At 44.6% G+C, this 22,678-nt stretch overlaps 1 pseudogene; it reads left to right on the forward strand.

Annotated features, from left to right (window-relative positions):
• The first annotated feature begins 11,214 nt into the window (after window positions 1–11,214).
• The window catches only part of LOC148514742 (G protein-coupled receptor family C group 6 member A-like), a 55,409-nt pseudogene continuing 43,945 nt past the window's right edge, over window positions 11,215–22,678 (forward strand).

Raw genomic sequence — 22,678 nt, forward strand, 5'->3', positions numbered from 1 at the left:
GGTCGACGTGACCTTTGTCTTGGACCTTTGCTGCTGAACTGGAGGCCTGATTCAACAGAGGACAGAATTGCAAAGCCTCATACAAGCAGCTTTGCAATTCCATCCATGCTAAAATGCAAATGCAGCAGGCAGTGTCTGACACCTCCTACTGCATCTGCGATCCTAGCGCTGCGACCAAAGTATCAGCCTGCGATCACCATTAGGACCATCGTGACCATCAATTGTGATGTTGGACGGCGCTGGTCAGCTTATTCAGGCTGGCCGGCATGCGAGGCCAGGGGTCTGCATCCATAGACGCAGGTCTTGACCATGCCACTCCCAGAAAATGGGGGCAACATGCCCCTGTGTCCGGGAACACAGGCCATCCCCACCTCCGCACCGCAATGTAAAAGCTTCTGTCTGTCAATCAGGCAGCGGCATAGAGGTACCTGCGTGTGATCACGCAGGACACGTTCTGCCGATGCACAGAAAGGGTCCTGCGAATGCACTGTCGAAACTGGATTATTGGCTGAGACAAGATCAGTTTAAAATTGAATCGCAGCGACACCATCTTGCGACTGGCTGCAAGACGCCATTTTGCGAAATGGCTGCCTAAGCACCATTTTAGATAAACTCACATTTTAGTACATGTGGCGATAATACTATTAGCATCATGCGAATGCATCTGTGACCATCGCCATAGGTTACGGCGATTCACCAAAAGCCCATTTCATTACTTTAAGTATTATAAAGGATATATATTTCAGAAATGGCTTTACAGTATGCCAAAATTGATTGTATTAGCTGAATAAAGCAAATGGCCAAGTGACAACTAGCCTGTGTAGATAAGCTTCCTGGAATAACGTCTGCTCTCACTCCAGGTGGTCCGGCTAGAATACACACCTTACATTAGCAAGCTTCCTTCAATTACATGATTTCAAAGACTAGAGTGTCATCTTAGGTCTATCTCGTGTAGCTGTGCTATTTGCATTTCACACAAGAGACTGGGAGAATAAAGAGTTTTTTCTTTTGAAGTCTGGGACAGGTGGGGGGGACTGCTGACATATTGGGCATGTGGAACTATCTGGCTCAGCATGTCACACTGCTAAGATGTTCACTTAGTGAGAGTTAAGTGCACCCTTCCTCATACACACTTTAATATGTCTTTATATCAAACCCCGAATACTCACACATTACATATTCACACATAAGGTTTAATAAGCTTTAAAGTATATGATTTAAGTTGGTTCAGTTATTTTAAATGCTGTGAAATAAAGATATTTGATAACTAAGGTTTTATACATGTTAAGACAGCCGTGTTTGGGTTCGTACTGATGCATACTCTTTCAACAGAATTCCGGTACTATCGGTGTGGAGATCGCATCATGCATTCTCAACTTATGGACCGCAGAAACTACAAGCAACAAAATGTATATTTTATGAACAACTGTTAGGATGCAGCATGGGGAGGCGGGAGGGAAAAGACCCTCAGTTGTTAGAGGCTGGGCGAGTCTATTTGAACCAGCCTGTTAAATGCACTGTAACATATGCTTCTCCCCTAGGAACCAATGGCATAAGCAAGAAACTTCTCTATTGTCCTGTCTATTCTGGGGGTTATAAACATGTGTGCTCAAACACTGGGTCTTTAGTCTTCTTGCTGAATGCTGATTGACGGAGGTTTTCTTTCTGAATGCCGGGATCTGGTCCAGAGGCGCTGCATATGTATACTGTACTTGGGTCTGTATAATTCCTTTGCGCTAAATTGTACACAGATCATAGCGTGTAACTGACAGTACTTTTACTTGAATAATACTTTGTGCTTCGGAACCACATGTTCTGAGTCTGGAGTCTCTATTTATTGTATGACTGCATACGCAAATTAGCGTCATCCTTAGAGGTTTATAGGAAGGATTGTAGAAGGTACAGGCAGGGATATATAGAGGTTCATTTTAATATCGTCAGCGCAGATTCCTAATAATCGGGAATCTTGCGTGCACTGCTAATTCAGGCCCTGCAAGTGCAGGTTACTAGTACTTTTTATAATTTAGATAGTATTGGGCTTAGTTGACTCACCTTGTAGGATTCATAGCACACAAAAAATATGGTAGTTGCTCAAATCAGCTATAATGACATACCACAGGTGCTTGTAAAGGGCAGGGTTTACACTGAGCACAGAAAAAAGGGATTTTTACCTCCAGCACACTGTAGCAAAATAAAAAATACTTAAATCCTACATAATAATAGAGATTCAGAGGTATTAGTTACATACATTTGCAAATATATGAATAAGCACCAGGCCAATCGTCAAGGCTCCTCTATACTGGCATCCCTAACATTAAAGGGTTCATGTCCGAAAAGCAAGTCACCCCAAAAAATTCTAGCCAAGGACCATCCCCAGGGCATCACACAAAAGGGGGAAAAAAGGTGATAGTGAAGTGTAAAGGATAGATGTGTAAGGATAAATCAATAAGTGTTAATGAAGTGTGAAAGAATTAAAATGACATAAATAATATACAAACAATTAGAGAAGTGATAAAAATATTCTATGTGAATTAAGTGGTGATGCCATGAGAAAGTTCCAGCCAGGAGAACCCCGGGGGCCCCACTCCCAAATGCTCACCCCAATAATAATTATTGCTATATAATAGTAGCACCCACTCTGGGTCATATAATTACAAATTAGTGTACTGCATGATAACAGCACATGTATAAGCTGAGAGCTAACTTACCTTGGAGGTACCCCAAAAAACCTCCACATGGCACTATAAGGATCAGCACCTCCTCCTAATGCAGACTCCCTTCATACCTCTCCAAACTGCAAACAAAAATTATGGTAGTTGCTCAAATCATCTATAATGATATAAAGATTTCGCAACAGTGTGCGGGAATGAAAATCCCTTTTTTCTGTGCTCAGTGTAAACCCCGCCCTTTACAAGCACCTGTGGTATGTCATTATAGCTGATTTGAGCAACTACCATATTTTTTGTTTGCAGTTTGGAGAGGTATGAAGGGAGTCAGCATTAAGGGGCACATCCACTAGACGATCTACTCCCTGTCCAATCTCTAAACGATTTTCCCTTGAAATTTTATCTTTTAGTCTGACCAATTTGCAAATGATTTGCAAACGATTTGCAAACTATCTTTAATAGATCAAGTGAAATTGACCTGCATGTTCAGTCGACTGACGAGACGATCAAACGACCAGCGGGAGCGCGCATCGTTGATCGTTAACGACCAAACACTGCACGATTTATAAAGGATTTTGAAACGATTGAATGATAACGACGTTGTTATCATTGAATCGCCTGCTAAAATCGTGTAGTGGATGCCCCCCTTTAGGAGGAGGTACTGATCCTTATAGTGCCATGTGGAGGTTTTTTGGGGTATCTCCAAGGTAAGTTAGCTCTCAGCTCATACATGTGCTGTTATCATGCAGTACACTAATTTGTAATTATATGACCCAGAGTGGGTGCTACTATTATGTAGCAATAATTATTTTGGGGTGAGTGTTTGGGAGTGGGGCCCCAGGGGTTGTTCTGGCTGGACCTTTCTCATGGCATCACCACTTAATTCACATAGAATATTTTTATCACTTCTCTAATTGTTTGTATATTATTTATGTCATTTTAAATCTTTCACACTTCATTAACACTTATTGATTTATCCTTACACATCTATCCTTTACACTTCACTATCATCTTTTTTCCCCCTTTTGTGTGATGCCCTGGGTATGGTCCTTGGCTAGAATTTTTTGGGGTGCCTTGCTTCTCGGACATGAACCCCTTAATGTTAGGGACGCCAGTATAGAGGAGCCTTGATGATTGGCCTGGCGCTTATTCATATATTTGCAAATGTATGCAACTAATACCTCTGAATCTCTATTATTATGTAGGATTTAAGTATTTTTGATTTTGCTACAGTGCGCTGGAGGTAAAATGCCTTTTTTCTGTGCTCAGGATTCATAGCACGTTGGCCATCATGAAGTCAGACTGACACAAGAGTGGCCACTACAAGTCTTGGCCCCCTGAAGAGAATAACAAATAATTATGTCCTTTTAGTGTATTTAAAATCAAAACAGTGACCTCTTATTATTCTGAATGTGGAATTGTGTCTCTTTAGATATATAATTAGAGAATGATGCACACATAGGGGCATATCCAATTGGGTGCGAGGTTTAGCGAGGTTAAAACCTCGCTCCCCTCGCGCCCAATTTAGAAATACCACGGGTATGTGCACTCCCGATACCTGCGGTATTCAATTCCAAAAATACTGGTCGCGGGGTTTTCAGTTGTGAAAACCTTGCGCCCCGTGTTTTTAAAAATAAAATTAACAAATCACTTACATGGCCGGGGCTCTCCAGACGTCTCTGCGGCTCCCAGTGGCCTCTCCTCTCTCTTCATACTGGAGAGGGGGCTGCTGGGAGTCCCAGGGGCTTGTGGGATAGGCAAGGGCTGCTGGGAGATGTAGTTCTACCAGCGCCCAGTACAGGGGGCCACACTAACAGTGTGGGGGCACTGACATTATACACACACACTCATACACACTTACATACACCACACACACTGACATACTCACCGCTGCTGCAGAAGAGCCGCCTCCTGACGCAGGATGAAGAAGACAACACAGCAGGAGGTAAGTGATTATGGACTAATTAAGCTAATTGGATACTTCCAATTGCTTAATTAGTCTTTACTGGGGGTGCCACAGGGGTGTCAGGTCAAGTCCTGGTGATTTCTACTAAAATCATTGATTTTAGGAAAAATCACGAAAAAAAAAACTCCCGACGCGTGTTTTAAAAAAAACACGCACCTAATAGAATAGAATAAAAAAAAACCCGCACCTGCAGGAAAAACATTGCAGGTGCGGGTTTTTTATATTCTCACACGCTATTGAATATGCCATAAAGGAAGGAAAATATATAGTTAATTTTCCCCATTATTATTTATCATATTATTGTGCTCACAAGATTTTAGGGCATTTGCTAAACTAAAATCTATCTTAGATCAGACTTATCAATAAGGAAAGACAAAAATACTTACAGATATAGTAGGCTTCTCTCAAGGAACTGAGAAAAAAGAGCCAAATGATGTACAGTCTGATAAGCCCACCTAATTAATAGAAGGACAGTCAATTACAGCGTTCTTTCATTTAAAATGGCCACTATATTTGAACATACCATTGGGCTGGGTAGCTGCTGTACGTTAGTTGTTTGGGCCTCACCACTCTAGAACACTGGCCCTGATTCAGAGCCAGACGCTCTGACAGAGTGCTCGCTCTGAATCACGGCCGTCCCTGCTCCTTTTTGGAGCGGCCTCCTGGCCACTGGCCACTCACATAGCTGTGGGTTACCACACATAGCAATAGCGAGCGGCCATGATGATGGTCGCGATGGTCAAGAGTCAAGACCATCGCGACCATTGGGCTTGCGATGAGACCCTGCGGTAGGGTCTCGCTGCCGCAAGCCCAGGGGTGCTTTTGGCTCTATCAGAGCCAAAAGCACTCCCACTGACATCACTAGTGATGTCAGTGGGGCCGGACCCGGACGGTAGGCATTCCCATGGGAACGCCTCCGTCTGGGCAGCCACGCCCCCGGCACGCCCACCAAAGGGGGCGTGCTGTCAATCACCATCGACAGCACACCCCTTTGGTGCGAGACCCATAACGACGGCTTGGCCATCGTTATTCGGGTCTCGCGCATGCCCACGACGGAGCCGCCTCCATCGTGCGCATGTTCACTTGGGCACCATGGACCCGCTTGCGAGCGCTCAGCGCTTGCGAGCGGGTCAGAATCAGGCCCACTGAGCAATGTTGAGATCACAAGCTGTTACAGAAAGGGATGGAGGGTTTTTTTTACATTTATTTCTTTATTGAATTTTTTAAATTACTCTAACTCAGTGGTCTCCAACCCGTAGCTTGCGAGCTACTAGTAGCTCGCAGTCTTAATTTTGGTAGCTCGCCTAGCTGCAGTACTGCCGTGTCAACTAGGAGGGTAGCTTGCCTAGCTGCAATACTGCTGTGTCAACCAGGAGGGTAGCTTGCCTAGCTGCAATACTGCAGTGTCAACCAGGGGGATAGCTTGCCTAGCTGCAGTACTGCCAAGTCAGCTAGGAGCCCACTAGGTGACCTCTGATGCATGCTCCCCTGTGGCATCGGCGCCGTTGGTGGAGCTACGGTGAAAAGAGTCAAGTGATTGCCATAGCCGCTATGATCACCTGACGTGCTTCTACGCCACGGTGGAGCGGCACAATACGTGACAAACACCACGAGTGACTCCTGCCCAGCCCTCCCGCAAAATCACACAGCAGTCCTGTAACGATATCACTGTATTAATTAAATGCATTGTTGTGATCTATGAAACATTTTTTTAATTTTCATTAAATGACCTACAATTGTTCGGTTATTAGCCAGATTTTTTTTTCTATAATTTTAGTAGCTCTTCATGAGGTATAATTTGTCTCGAGTAGCTCACACCCCAATTTAGGTTGGCGACTACTGCTCTAGCTAATGTAGGGTGATATTGTCTGTTTTACGTCTAGTTTTACCAAGTGGTTTCCCCTAAACAACATTTAGTTTTAAATACGCCACACATAGACTGCGTTTGTGTTTTTACCATAAAAACTGCAAGATAGCAAATTTTGTAGTTTAAAGGTGAAAACTCCTACCTAGTATTGTGTGCTGACGTGTGGCAGTTTCAAAACTAGAAAAAAATATTTAGATGAAATTGAAAGTTTGTCACAGAATGTGATTAGTTTTTTTTCTTTTTAAAGGAGAGGCATTTTTATGGGTTTTGGTAAGTTTCATTCATTGTGAAGCTAATACAACATGTGTCATTCAGAGACAGTGACAAGATAGTCATCTACTGTAGTTGATGTCAGAAAAACATTTCCAAAAGTTTTTAAATGATTCAGGATTAACTAAGATAGAGTATTGTGCTTTACTGATCATGTGCCTGGGAGATGAATGATATGACCCTCAAACACAGTACTGCAAACAAATGGGGAAGGCAGAAAGTGCCTACTGATCATAGGGAATGAGATCTGTTACCCGTCTACTTTGGCAGTCAGGAAAGGGTTAAGAGACCTCTTCACTGTACATTCACTATACTAAATTATATTTACATTATTCTATGTGTGTACAATTTGCACACTGAAAAGGTAATCTGTGGAAAAATCTTTAAAATAAAATTCAAATGTTCAAATTATCTTATCATAGATTGGACATTCCTGTTCTCAGAGTCAGCACTAGGCATAGGCATTCTAAACAAATACACAAACAAAAATCCGGAGAATACCACTCTGCGCTCACCCAAAATATAGAATTTACTTATCTTCAATATGAAGTCCTGATCTTGGGACCTCAAATCCTTTTTATAATGGACACTTTATATGATAGGTGTGGGATGTATGTTCCAATGTTGATGAATATGTGGGAACATAAAACATAGAACACAATCTAGTGCAGACGTATAAGAATTCACTTGAGTACACAATAATTCACATATAGGGGTGTATATGATCTACCCCAAATTAATACATATATAGTCCATTCAGGTATATGCTCTCCATATGTCCATATTAAAATGGAAAAAAAGGCACATTTAAAAACCAAAGAGACAAAATTTCCAAAAAAAATAAGTGTTTTAATTGGATATATCCAAATGAAGGAGTTCCAAATAACTTTAAAAATACAACAATGCTTCACAGCTGAAATATCCACAAAAGGTGAAGATGGCTTCCTACCAGAATACAGTGGTTTTTTGTGCGTATAAGAGTGATCTCACTGCCCGCAGTAATGCACCCAAATCTTCGATGGAAATGGCACCGTCCTCCTCTGGTCTGGTCTGGTCAGGATAGCTGTTCAACACCAATACCGCCAACGCGTTTCGATCAGTACTCTGATCTTCCTCAAGGCTTGAGGAAGATTACTGCGGGCAGTGAGATCACTCTTATACGCACAAAAAACCACTGTATTCTGGTAGGAAGCCATCTTCACCTTTTGTGAATTATTGTGTACTCAAGTGAATTCTTATACGTCTGCACTAGATTGTGTTCTATGTTTTATGTTCCCACATATTCATCAACATTGGAACATACATCCCACACCTATCATATAAAGTGTCCATTATAAAAAGGATTTGAGGTCCCAAGATCAGGACTTCATATTGAAGATAAGTAAATTCTATATTTTGGGTGAGCGCAGAGTGGTATTCTCCGGATTTTTGTTTGTGTTAATGTAATTTTGGTGAGGATAACACCAAGGAGATTTACCCTTTAGCAGCCTTTGTAGCGCAATTGTTGGCAGATATCACCTTCTACATTCATTCTAAACAAATGCCTAGGGCATTGGGAATGCCTAGGTTCTGCAGCACCACCCCTCCCTGCTCAGCTCCGTTCGGGCAGCGCAGTAATCAGCCAGTCAGTTGACAGCCATGTCAGAATGAGCTTCTGCACAGAAGCTCATTCTGGCTACAGGGCACAAGGAAGATGGACACAGCCGCAGGAGGATATGCTGTGCATGCCCAGCCGTGGCCACTCCTCCCATGGTCCTTTACGGAGCAGAGCCGTGAGTTATAACTCACAGCTCTGCCTCCATATTTGCCGTCCATCAGACCAGGGCATCAGAACGAGGGCAGACACCAGTCCACTGGGTACTGGGTTCTGGGGCAGTACATACAGAGTAGAGGGGGCCGGAAAATCAGCTGTAGGTTCTGTACAACATGTGATGACAGTCAGGGTGTGTGTGTGGAGCATGCAATGTAAGTTAGGGAGATGGAAGAGCAGCATGTGTGTAATGTCAGTTGGAGGGGTGCAGCATGTGTGTAATGTCAGTTGGAGGGGTGCAGCATGTGTGTAATGTCAGTTGGAGGGGTGCAGCATGTGTGTAATGTCAGTTGGAGGGGTGCAGCATGTGTGTAATGTCAGTTGGGGGCGGGTGCAGCATGTGTGTAATGTCAGTTGGGGGCGGGTGCAGCATGTGTGTAATGTCAGTTGGGGGCGGGTGCAGCATGTGTGTAATGTCAGTTGGGGGCGGGTGCAGCATGTGTGTAATGTCAGTTGGGGGTGGGTGCAGCATGTGTTATGTCAGTTGGGGGGTACAGCATGTGTTATGTCAGTTGGGGGGTACAGCATGTGTTATGTCAGTTGGGGGGGTGCAGCATGTGTTATGTCAGTTGGGGGGGTAGAGCATGTGTTATGTCAGTTGGGGGAGTGAAGCATGTTATGACAGTCAGGGTGTGTATACAGCATGCTGTGTCAGGGGTGTGTGGAGCCTGCTATGTCAGGGGTGTGTGGAGCATGCTATGCCAGGGGTGTGTGGAGTCTGCTATGCCAGAGGTGTGTGGAGTCTGCTATGCCAGGGGTGTGTGGAGCATGCCATGCCAGAGGTGTGTGGATCATGTTATGCCAGGGGTGTGTGGAGCATGCTATGCCAGGGATGTGTGGAGCATGCTATGCCAGGGGTGTGTGGAACATGCTATGCCAGGGATGTGTGGAGCATGCTATGCCAGGGGTGTGTGGAGCCTGCTATGCCAGGGGTGTGTGGAGCATGCTATGCCAGACGTGTGTGGATCATGCTATGCCAGGGGTGTGTGGAACATGCTATGCCAGGGATGTGTGGAGCATGCTATGCCAGGGGTGTGTGGAGCCTGCTATGCCAGGGGTGTGTGGAGCCTGCTATGCCAGGGGTGTGCGGAGCCTGCTATACAAGGGGTGTGCAGAGCCTGCTATACAAGGGGTGTGTGGAGTATGCTATGGCATGTTATGACAGAGTGTGTGGAGCATGTTACGCCTGGGGTGTGTGTGCATATCAAGTATATATATATATATATATATATATATGTGCACATGATGTGTGCATTTGTGTGTATATATATATATATATATATATATATATATATATATATATGTATATATATTTCCTTGTGGCTGGTATTAAACACAAATAAATAAATAAATATATAAACTAAATGTTTATATATAACATATATAGATATATATTTTGGCATCCGCATATAAACACCAATGCTGGGTACACATTGGCCAACATATCAGTTATTCAATTAATCGGCCAATATATTGTGTGCCCATCAGCCAGTGTGTACACATGGGTTGGGTATGGGATGCCAACAGTCGGGATCCCGAGGGTCAGAATCCCAATGCCGGCATCCTGACAGGGTTAGTATACCGACACCTGTGGCGTTGGATGAAGTCTCTACTCCGTACAGGACAACAGCCTGTTCTTCTGTCTTAAAAAGTTGGATTCACTTCCAAGATATGTAAATAGAGTCAGAAAGAACTGATATAGTGAAGTACTTCCAGATACTTTAATAATTTCCACATATACATATACTAATGATAAAAATAATAGACCTATACCTATCACCAGATAGGTTGGCCCCATACCATAAAATGAGGGTGCAGTTTCCGGACACCCAAAAAGGCATAAGAATCGATGTTATACTCCACGCTTTCCCGGGCAAGATCATGGGCCTTCTGGTAATCTGGAAATCACTGTCCCCCAACGGCACTCCACACACACACCAACGCGTTTCAACTCCTACAATGCTGGAGTCTTCCTGGGGGCCCTGAGGAAGACTCCAGCATTGTAGGAGTTGAAATGCATTGGTGTGTGTGGAGTGCCGTTGGGGGACAGTGATTTCCAGATTACCAGGAGGCCCATGATCTTGCCTGGGAAAGCGTGGAGTATAACATCGAATCTTATACCTGTTCAGGTGTCTGTGAACTGCACCTTCATTTTATGGTACGGGGCCAACCTATGTGATGATAGATATAGGTCTATTCTTTTTATCATTAGTATATGTATATGTGGAAATTATTAAAGTCTGGAAGTACTTCACTATATCAGATCTTTCTGACTCTTTTTACATATCTTGGAAGAGGATCCAACTTTTTAAGATAGAAGAACAGACTGTTGTCCTGTACGAAGTAGAGACTTCATCCCATGCCTGTGGAAAACAATTGTTGGTGACTGTATGAGATTGGACAGTGATCCTAACATTAGTTGGTGCATAGACATTATTTTGTTTGTATTTTCATTTGTGGAAGTAGGGAACATTTTATGAGACTATTCCACAAGTGTCAAGTGTGGCCGACTGTAGAAGTGCTAGTAATAGTCTATTTGTTTGTCATTAGATCAATGCTGTATTGTTGGTTTGGTTTTATTGGTGGTTATTTTTTATCCATTTCATTTTCAAAATACATTTATTTTTGTTTCAGCCTATACGTACGAAGTATGATTCAAGCGCTTTCTATGGTCTATGCAATTGAAAATATTAATAATTCCACATTGTTACAATTGTTAAATTGGGCTATGAGATTTATGATTCATGTTCTTATACTTTGAAAGCAGTTGAATCCACACTGAGACTAGTTCCAGAAACTGCAACTATAAATAATTCTTCAGAATGCAGCAACAAAAAACGTATACCTCACGTCAAAGCTGTTGTTGGAGAAACATATTCAGAAATCTCCATTGCAATTTCCAGGACACTCGGCATTTATCTTATGCCAAAGGTACATATGCACTTTACATTGCATGATTTACTATATAATTTGTATTAAAACATAATGGGCCTGATTCAGAGGTGAATACTAATGGAACGCAATGCCATGTTGGTGGAGTTGAGCGTATATTTGCTACTGCCCATGCGCAAAATATTCTGAAAACCGCTACAGCACATGCGTACCACAGAGTGTACACACAATGGGAGAGCTGGTAACAGAACTTGAGAGGCAAAGTGAAGGACCTTCCAGGGCAGTGGAAAACAAGCAAGACGAGAAAAACTCTGATGTGAGCACTCTTGAAAAAATTGACTAATTAAAACATAACTTTTATTGAAAAACTTTCAGATAAGAAAAATAGTGCCAGCAACTGTATGTGGCTTTATCAATAATGATACGGATGAAGCAAAATAAGTATCATATGTGAAATAAAATAAACATAATTACACTGATGTCATATGTGAGGGATAATTATGTATCAATGCAATGAGGTATCACACACTAGAATCATCTCAAACTAGGATAGTAGATATATGAGAAGAATAAAAATGCTGCTGGTAACTGTCCTATGTCCCACCTGATCCAAGTTCGTTAATGTATAAAGTGAAGAGATAGTCAATGTTCTACCTGAATGAGCATAAATAATCCCAATTGGGAAATAGAATAGTTAATCAGGTAAATGCATCAATACTAGGGGTGTGCACCGGCCACTTTTCGTGTTTTGTGTTTTGGTTTTGGATCTGGATCTTTCTTCGTGTTTTGGATCTGGATTGGTTTTGCCAAAACCACCCTTCCGTGTTTTGGGTTCTCGGTTTTGTGTTTTGGATCTGTATTTTTTTGAAAAAAAGCATAAAAACAGCTAAAATCACATAATTTGTAGGTTTTTCTGCTCCTATGCTATTATTAACCTCAATAACCTTAATTTCCACTCATTTCCAGTCTATTCTGAACACCTCACACCTCACAATAGTGTTTTTATGTCCAAAAGGTTGCACCGAGGTAGCTGGATGACTATGCTAAGCGACACGAGTGGGCGGCACAAACACGTGACCCATCTAGGCGTGAAACTGCAGTGGCAGACAGGATGGCAGTTTGAAAAACTAGGCCCCAAACTGTACATAATGCAAAGAAAAAAAGAGATGTAAGATGGAATTGTCCTTGGGCCCTCCCACCCTTATGTTGTATAAACAGGACATGCACACTTTAACAAACCAATCATTTCAGCGCCAGGGTCTGCCACACAACTGTGGCTGAAATGATTGGTTCATTTGGGCCCCCACAAAACAAGCTGGAAATTAATCTGTCCCTGCACAAACTGGCTCTACGGAGGCAAGATGTCATCCTCATCCTCCTCATCCACCGATTCCTCACCCTCTTCAGTGTGTACATCCTCATCCTCACAGAGTATTAATTCGTCCCTGCTGGAACCACAGGTCCCTCTGTACGTTCTGGAGGCTGGTCTCCCTGGAAGAGTTGATAATTCATTTTATGAACATCATCTTCTCCACATTTTGTGGAAGCAACCTCCTACGCCTTTCGCTGACAAGGTTCCCGGCTGCACTAAACACTCTTTCGGAGTACACACTGGAGGGGGGGCAACTCAGGTAAAATAGAGCCAGTTTGTACAGGGACCTCCAAATTGCTTCTTTTTCCTGCCACTACAGGTACGGACTGTCTGACATGCCTACTTGGATGCTGTCACCGATGTAATCCTTTAACAGACAGACGCACGCTTGTCGCTGCTGCTTTGAGGATGCAAGTGCGGCTACAGCCCACACAATTCACAAAGACAGAAAAAAAAAGAACAGTATTTTAATTGTTTTTGTAGCACACTTTGAGGGTGTCACCACCCTTTAACAGACAGACGCACGCTTGTCGCTGCTGCTTTAAGGATGCAGGTGAGGCTACAGCCCACACATTTCACAAAGACAGAAAAAAAAAGAACAATATTTGAATTGTTTGTGTAGCACACTTTGAGGGTGTCACCACCCTTTAGCAGACAGACGCACGCTTGTCGCTGCTGCTTTGAGGATGCAGGTGGAATCTAGACGGGATTTGGAACCGAGGACACACTACCTCCATCAATTGTCTAAATCCCACTGCACTAATGGCGGATACCGGACGCACGTATAACACCAACATAGCAGTCAAGGCCTCAGTTATACATTTTGCTTCAGGATGACTGCTGTCGTACTTCATCCTCATCGCTAGGGACTGTTGGAGGGTCAATTGTTTAGTAAAAGTAGTGATGTTCCTACTTCCTCTCTGGGATGATGAACAACTCCCAGCAGCAGCAACAGCACTAGGAGGAAGTGGTTCTTGATCTTTCCCTATTTTATTTTTATCAGAGAAAGTTTGGTCCTCCATTTATGTTATATTGATATATACGTGCGGCTAAAGCGCACACAAACACAGAAAATATTTTTTTATTTTTGCTGGAGAGTAGTGCACTTTGTGGGTTACACCACCCTTTAAGAAATGAGCCAGCCGGCTCTTTACTTATGGGACACAGGCACACGCTTGGCGCTGCTCCTTTGTTGATGCACGTGCAGCCACAGTGCACACAAGTAACAAACACAGAAAATATATATTTTTTTGTTTTGGAGTGTACTTTGGGGGTTACAGAACCCTTTAACGGTCAAGCCAGCCGGCCCTTTACTTATGACACAGGCGCACGCTTGGCACTACTTTGTTGATGCACGTGCGGCTACTGCGCACACAATTCACAAACACAGAAAATTATTTTTTTTTTGGTTTGGACTGGAGTGTACTTTCGGGGGTTACAGCACCCTTTAACAGTCAAGCCAGCCGGCCCTTTACTTATGACACAGGCGCACGCTTGGCACTACTTTGTTGATGCACGTGCGGCTACTGCGCACACAATTCACAAACACAGAAAATAATTTTTTTTTTGGTTTGGACTGGAGTGTACTTTCGGGGGTTACAGCACCCTTTAACGGTCAAGCCAGCCGGCCCTTTACTTATGACACAGGCGCACGCTTGGCACTACTTTGTTGATGCACGTGCGGCTACTGCGCACACAATTCACAAACACAGAAAATAATTTTTTTTTTGGTTTGGACTGGAGTGTACTTTCGGGGGTTACAGCACCCTTAACGGTTGAGCCAGCCGGCCCTTTACTTATGACACAGGCGCACGCTTGGCACTACTTTGTTGATGCACGTGCGGCTACTGCGCACACAATTCACAAACACAGAAAATTATATTTTTTTTGGTTTGGACTGGAGTGTACTTTCGGGGGTTACAGCACCCTTAACGGTCAAGCCAGCCGGCCCTTTACTTATGACACAGGCGCACGCTTGGCACTACTTTGTTGATGCACGTGCGGCTACTGCGCACACAATTCACAAACACAGAAAATTATATTTTTTTTGGTTTGGACTGGAGTGTACTTTCGGGGGTTACAGCACCCTTAACGGTCAAGCCAGCCGGCCCTTTACTTATGACACAGGCGCACGCTTGGCACTACTTTGTTGATGCACGTGCGGCTACTGCGCACACAATTCACAAACACAGAAAATAATTTTTTTTTTGGTTTGGACTGGAGTGTACTTTCGGGGGTTACAGCACCCTTAACGGTCAAGCCAGCCGGCCCTTTACTTATGACACAGGCGCACGCTTGGCACTACTTTGTTGATGCACGTGCGGCTACTGCGCACACAATTCACAAACACAGAAAATTATTTTTTTTTTGGTTTGGACTGAAGTGTACTTTCAGGGGTTACAGCACCCTTAACGGTCAAGCCAGCCGGCCCTTTACTTATGACACAGGCGCACGCTTGGCACTACTTTGTTGATGCACGTGCGGCTACTGCGCACACAATTCACAAACACAGAAAATAATTTTTTTTTTGGTTTGGACTGGAGTGTACTTTCGGGGGTTACAGCACCCTTAACGGTCAAGCCAGCCGGCCCTTTACTTATGACACAGGCGCACGCTTGGCACTACTTTGTTGATGCACGTGCGGCTACTGCGCACACAATTCACAAACACAGAAAATTATTTTTTTTTTGGTTTGGACTGGAGTGTACTTTCAGGGGTTACAGCACCCTTAACGGTCAAGCCAGCCGGCCCTTTACTTATGACACAGGCGCACGCTTGGCACTACTTTGTTGATGCACGTGCGGCTACTGCGCACACAATTCACAAACACAGAAAATATTTTTTTTTTTGGTTTGGACTGGAGTGTACTTTAGGGGTTACAGCACCCTTTAACGGTCAAGCCAGCCAGCCCTTTACTTATGACACAGGCGCACACTTGGCACTACTTTGTTGATGCACGTGCGGCTACTGCGCACACAATTCACAAACACAGAAAATATTTTTTTTTTGGTTTGGACTGGAGTGTACTTTGGGGGTTACAGCACCCTTTAACGGTCAAGCCAGCCGGCCCTTTACTTATGACACAGGCGCACGCTTGGCACTACTTTGTTGATGCACGTGCAGCTACTGCGCACACAATTCACAAACACAGAAAATAATTTTTTTTTTGGTTTGCACTGGAGTGTACTTTGGGGGTTACAGCACCCTTTAACGGTCAAGCCAGCCGGCCCTTTACTTATGACACAGGCGCACGCTTGGCACTACTTTGTTGATGCACGTGCGGCTACTGCGCACACAATTCACAAACACAGAAAATAATTTTTTTTTTGGTTTGGACTGGAGTGTACTTTGGGGGTTACAGCACCCTTTAACGGTCAAGCCAGCCGGCCCTTTACTTATGACACAGGTGCACGCTTGGCACTACTTTGTTGATGCACGTGCGGCTACTGCGCACACAATTCACAAACACAGAAAATATATTATTTTTTTAGCACTTGGGGGAGCACCCCTGATGGACAGAGCACCCCCTGGACAACACTACAGCACCCCTTTAGGACTGGGACACTGCACAGGACTTTGGAGTGGACACAGCCCCTATGGAGAACTGACTGCACAACACAGTCCAGCCAGCCCCTATGGACTTTGAAGTAGTGGACACAGCCCCTATTAACAACAGCAGCACAGCACAACACAGCCAGCCCCTATGGACTTTGAAGTAGTGGACAACAGCAGCACTACACTACACTACACTACACAGCCCTAACTCCCACCCTCCCTCTTCACTGTCCACAGCCGAGTGAGAAAATGTCGCCGACGCGGGTACCTTATATAGGATCCAAAACCCGCGAGACTCGGAAGGCGGGATGATGACGTTTTGCCTCGATTTCAGATCCGAGTCAGGCGGGAAAAGTCGAGCCTGACTCGGATCGGACTCGGATCGGGGGGGCTCGGGGGGGTTCGGATTTCAGAAATCCGAACCCGCTCACCCCTAATCAATACAAATAAAATAACACAAATTTAAATGATCTCAATAAACTGGGATAATATATATATGAGCTAAAAAATGCTGCCAATAGCCCTCATATATCCCACCTGATGCAAGGTCGTATATGTGTAAATTAATAATATGATAAATATACCACCTGGGTGGATGTAAATAGTCACTATTAGAATGGTTAATCAGGTCGAAAGTTTTAGTCAGTGGCGGGCTGGGCCGGGGGAAGGGTGCCATGTGCCCCCCTGGCCACAGCGTCATGCGGGCCGCGGGCCGGTGCAGTCTGTGTCACTGTGACACAGACTGCACCGCATGTGTAGCGCTGACCGGACGGAGTCCGGTCAGCGCTACACAGCACAAACACACAGCCGCCGGAGCCGGCAGCTGTGCGTTTGCTGTAATCAGCAGCCGCTGAGAGTCTGTAAGACTCTCATCGGCTGCCGCTGCTCCCACTGCGGGAGCCATCTTCCGGCTCCCACAGTGGGCAATGGGAGAGTCGTCGTCATGACGACGTCTCTCCCATAATGCAAAGTGGCCAGAGGAGCCGGTGGAAGCGTCGGGACCAGGAGCGGGAGTTTCAGGTAAGTGTTTTTTATTTTTTTTATTTTATTAAGTCTCTCTCTACTAGGGGGGGGATTACTATGGGGGCACTATCAAGGGGGGGGATTACTGTGGGGGCACTACCAAGGGGGGGATTACTATGGGGGCACTACCAAGGGGGGGATTACTATGGGGGCACTACCAAGGGGGGGGATTACTATGGGGGCACTACCAAGGGGGGGATTACTATGGGGGCACTACCAAGGGGGGGGATTACTATGGGGACACTACCAGGGGGGGATTACTATGGGGGCACTACCAAGGGGGGGGATTACTATGGGGGCACTACCAGGGGGGGATTTCTATGGTGGCACTACCAGGGGGGATTACTACTGGGGGCACTACCAGGGGGTGGATTACTATGGGGGCACTACAAGGGGGGGACTACTACTACTGGGGGAACTACAAGGGGGGACTACTACTACTACTGGGGGCACTACAAGGGGAGGGGACTACTACTAGGGGCACTGCATAGGGGGGAGGGGACTACTACTAGGGGCACTACATAGGGGAGGGGACTACCACTGGGGGCACTGCGAGGGACCACTGCTGGCGGCTCTATATAAAGGGACATTGCATAAGGGTTACCACTATTGGGGGCACTGCATGGGGGGGTGGACTGCTACTGGGGGCACTGCATAGGGGGTACCACTATTGGGGGCACTATATAAGGGGCCTACTACTGGGGGCACAAGGGGCACTGAACAGGGGGGACCACTACTGGGGGCACAAGGGGCACTGCATAGGGGGGATCACTACCGGGGGCACTACTGGAGGCCTGCATAAGGGTGTTATCTCCTGTGGCACACGGGGGCACTGCATATGTGCACTACGACAGGGGCCTGCCCCATATCTTTATTTTTACCTTACATTAATCCCATATGGACCTGCCTCCTCCCTGAAACACTTGAGGGGGGGCGGCGCCGTAGCACGCACGTTCTTCGGGCACCGTGGCTACACTCTACTCCTCTGCCAGGGCCGCCTGCATGCATTTGCCCCCCAGGCTAAAAGTTGCCAGTCAGCCCCTGGTTTTAGTGCTTTATAGTTAGCATAAAAAGATGATCACATAACAATACACACCCTCAAGAACAAATTCCAAAACAATACAATACACAAAAGGCAAAATATTAGAGATAAAAATAATTCACATTCATATCCTAAAAAGCATGATAAGTGAAACTTGATCAGTTTGTATACATAATTCCCTTGCTGAGATGAAAGGCCAGAATAATTAGGGTAAAGACGCGTATAAGTGCAAATATCGATTTGTTAGAGTCTAGCATAAATCATAACATAATGCATATGTATCCTTCAAGTATATCTGATATGACCTCCTTGCCTACATGTGTACTAGTTAAAGCCTGAGGATTACCCTGCTTTGTATTGAATTCCATTCGTTTGGTTACACTATCATAAGCATTACAAGCAAATGTTCAATAACATACCTTTATATGACTACCTGTTTGGCTGTTTTGAAATCTCTGTGCCAGATATATATTGCTAATTATAGATATGTTGTTACAGAGCAGTTTTATCTCTCCATACAGACAGCTGTATGCTAATTGAGCTTAGTGTATAGGAGTTGATGTATGTTAGCTATCTGCCTTAAGAAATACTTGAAGGAAACATATGCAGTATGTTATTATCTATGATTTGCATTTATACACGTTGTCATAGCATATTACTGGTCTATTTGTGTGTGAATATTGTATAGGATATTTACATATATAATTGCTGTATATTCTCTCTCTATATCTCTCAGTATCCACTCTATTAACTGACGACTACCTCACTTTAAGTAACTCTCTCAGTCGGGCCCCAATGCTATCCGTTAGACCCCCAACAGCAGAAGCGAAATTTTAAGTAACGTTGCAGTTACACTGTTGTTTCTAACGGCTTAACTGTTCTCAAATAATCTCTGACTCATTATTGATGGCTAAGGCTAAGTAAGGAGAAGCAGAATTTAGAGTAACAGTGTCTTTACCCTAATTATTCTGACTTTTCATCTCAGCAAGGGAATTATGTATACAAACTGATTAAGTTTCACTTATTATGCCTTTTAGGCTATGAATGTGAATTATATTTATCTCTAATATTTCACCTTTTGTGTATTGTATTGTTTTGAAATTTGTTCTTGAGGGTGTGTATTGTTATGTGATCATCTTTTTATACTAACTATAAAGCACTAAAACTTTCTACCTGATCAACCATTCTAATAGTGACTATTTACATCCACCCAGGTGGTATATGTATCATACTATTAATTTACACATATACGACCTTGCATCAGGTGGGATACGGAGGACTATTGGCAGCATGTTTTAGCTCATATATATATTATCCCAGTTTTTTGAGATCACTTAAATGTGTGTTATTTATAACTTATTTTATTTGTATTGATGCATTTACCTGATTTACTATTCTATTCCCCAAGTGGTATTATTTATGCTCATTCGGTAGAACATTGACTATCTCTTCACTTTATACATTAACAAACTTGGATCAGGTGGGACATAGGAGAGTTACCAGCAGCATTTTTATTCTGCTCATATATCTACTATCCTAGTTTGAGATCATTCTAGTGTGTGATACCTCATTGCATTGATACATAATTATCTCGCACATATGACATCAGTGTAGTTTCTGATATACAGTTGGTATATATTAGGGGTGAGCGGGTTCGGATTTCTGAAATCAGAACCCCCCCGAGCCCCCCCGATCCGAGTCCGATCCGAGTCAGGCTCGACTTTTCCCGCCTGACTCGGATCTGAAATCGAGGCAAAACGTCATCATCCCGCCTTCCGAGTCTCGCGGGTTTTGGATCCTATATAAGGTACCCGCGTCGGCGCCATTTTCTCACTCGGCTGTGGACAGTGAAGAGGGAGGGTGGGAGTTAGGGCTGTGTAGTGTAGTGTAGTGTAGTGTAGTGTAGTGCTGCTGTTGTCCACTACTTCAAAGTCCATAGGGGCTGGCTGTGTTGTGCTGTGCTGCTGTTGTTAATAGGGGCTGTGTCCACTACTTCAAAGTCCATAGGGGCTGGCTGGACTGTGTTGTGCAGTCAGTTCTCCATAGGGGCTGTGTCCACTCCAAAGTCCTGTGCAGTGTCCCAGTCCTAAAGGAGTGCTGTAGTGTTGTCCAGGGGGTGCTCTGTCCATCAGGGGTGCTCCCCCCAAGTGCTAAAAAAATAATATATTTTCTGTGTTTGTGAATTGTGTGCGCAGTAGCCGCACGTGCATCAACAAAGTAGTGCCAAGCGTGCACCTGTGTCATAAGTAAAGGGCCGGCTGGCTTGACCGTTAAAGGGTGCTGTAACCCCCGAAAGTACACTCCAGTCCAAACCAAAAAAAAATTATTTTCTGTGTTTGTGAATTGTGTGCGCAGTAGCCGCACGTGCATCAACAAAGTAGTGCCAAGCGTGCGCCTGTGTCATAAGTAAAGGGCCGGCTGGCTTGACCGTTAAGGGTGCTGTAACCCCCGAAAGTACACTCCAGTCCAAACCAAAAAAAAAAATATTTTCTGTGTTTGTGAATTGTGTGCGCAGTAGCCGCACGTGCATCAACAAAGTAGTGCCAAGCGTGCGCCTGTGTCATAAGTAAAGGGCCGGCTGGCTTGACCGTTAAGGGTGCTGTAACCCCCGAAAGTACACTCCAGTCCAAACCAAAAAAAAAATTATTTTCTGTGTTTGTGAATTGTGTGCGCAGTAGCCGCACGTGCATCAACAAAGTAGTGCCAAGCGTGCACCTGTGTCATAAGTAAAGGGCCGGCTGGCTTGACCGTTAAGGGTGCTGTAACCCCCGAAAGTACACTCCAGTCCAAACCAAAAAAAAAATTATTTTCTGTGTTTGTGAATTGTGTGCGCAGTAGCCGCACGTGCATCAACAAAGTAGTGCCAAGCGTGCGCCTGTGTCATAAGTAAAGGGCCGGCTGGCTTGACCGTTAAAGGGTGCTGTAACCCCCAAAGTACACTCCAGTCCAAACCAAAAAAAAAATTATTTTCTGTGTTTGTGAATTGTGTGCGCAGTAGCCGCACGTGCATCAACAAAGTAGTGCCAAGCGTGCGCCTGTGTCATAAGTAAAGGGCCGGCTGGCTTGACCGTTAAAGGGTGCTGTAACCCCCGAAAGTACACTCCAGTCCAAACCAAAAAAAAATTATTTTCTGTGTTTGTGAATTGTGTGCGCAGTAGCCGCACGTGCATCAACAAAGTAGTGCCAAGCGTGCACCTGTGTCATAAGTAAAGGGCCGGCTGGCTTGACCGTTAAGGGTGCTGTAACCCCCGAAAGTACACTCCAGTCCAAACCAAAAAAAAAATTATTTTCTGTGTTTGTGAATTGTGTGCGCAGTAGCCGCACGTGCATCAACAAAGTAGTGCCAAGCGTGCGCCTGTGTCATAAGTAAAGGGCCGGCTGGCTTGACCGTTAAAGGGTGCTGTAACCCCCGAAAGTACACTCCAGTCCAAACCAAAAAAAAATTATTTTCTGTGTTTGTGAATTGTGTGCGCAGTAGCCGCACGTGCATCAACAAAGTAGTGCCAAGCGTGCGCCTGTGTCATAAGTAAAGGGCCGGCTGGCTTGACCATTAAAGGGTGCTGTAACCCCCGAAAGTACACTCCAGTCCAAACCAAAAAAAAATTATTTTCTGTGTTTGTGAATTGTGTGCGCAGTAGCCGCACGTGCATCAACAAAGTAGTGCCAAGCGTGCGCCTGTGTCATAAGTAAAGGGCCGGCTGGCTTGACCGTTAAAGGGTGCTGTAATCCCCGAAAGTACACTCCAGTCCAAACCCCAAAAAAATTATTTTCTGTGTTTGTGAATTGTGTGCGCAGTAGCCGCACGTGCATCAACAAAGTAGTGCCAAGCGTGCGCCTGTGTCATAAGTAAAGGGCCGGCTGGCTTGACCGTTAAAGGGTGCTGTAACCCCCGAAAGTACACTCCAGTCCAAACCAAAAAAAAATTATTTTCTGTGTTTGTGAATTGTGTGCGCAGTAGCCGCACGTGCATCAACAAAGTAGTGCCAAGCGTGCGCCTGTGTCATAAGTAAAGGGCCGGCTGGCTTGACCGTTAAGGGTGCTGTAACCCCCGAAAGTACACTCCAGTCCAAACCAAAAAAAAAATTATTTTCTGTGTTTGTGAATTGTGTGCGCAGTAGCCGCACGTGCATCAACAAAGTAGTGCCAAGCGTGCGCCTGTGTCATAAGTAAAGGGCCGGCTGGCTTGACCGTTAAAGGGTGCTGTAACCCCCAAAA

Source organism: Taudactylus pleione, unplaced genomic scaffold (genome assembly GCF_031769625.1).
Source record: "Taudactylus pleione unplaced genomic scaffold, aTauple2 ptg000259l, whole genome shotgun sequence".
In the NCBI taxonomy this organism is placed as follows: Eukaryota; Metazoa; Chordata; class Amphibia; order Anura; family Myobatrachidae; genus Taudactylus; species Taudactylus pleione.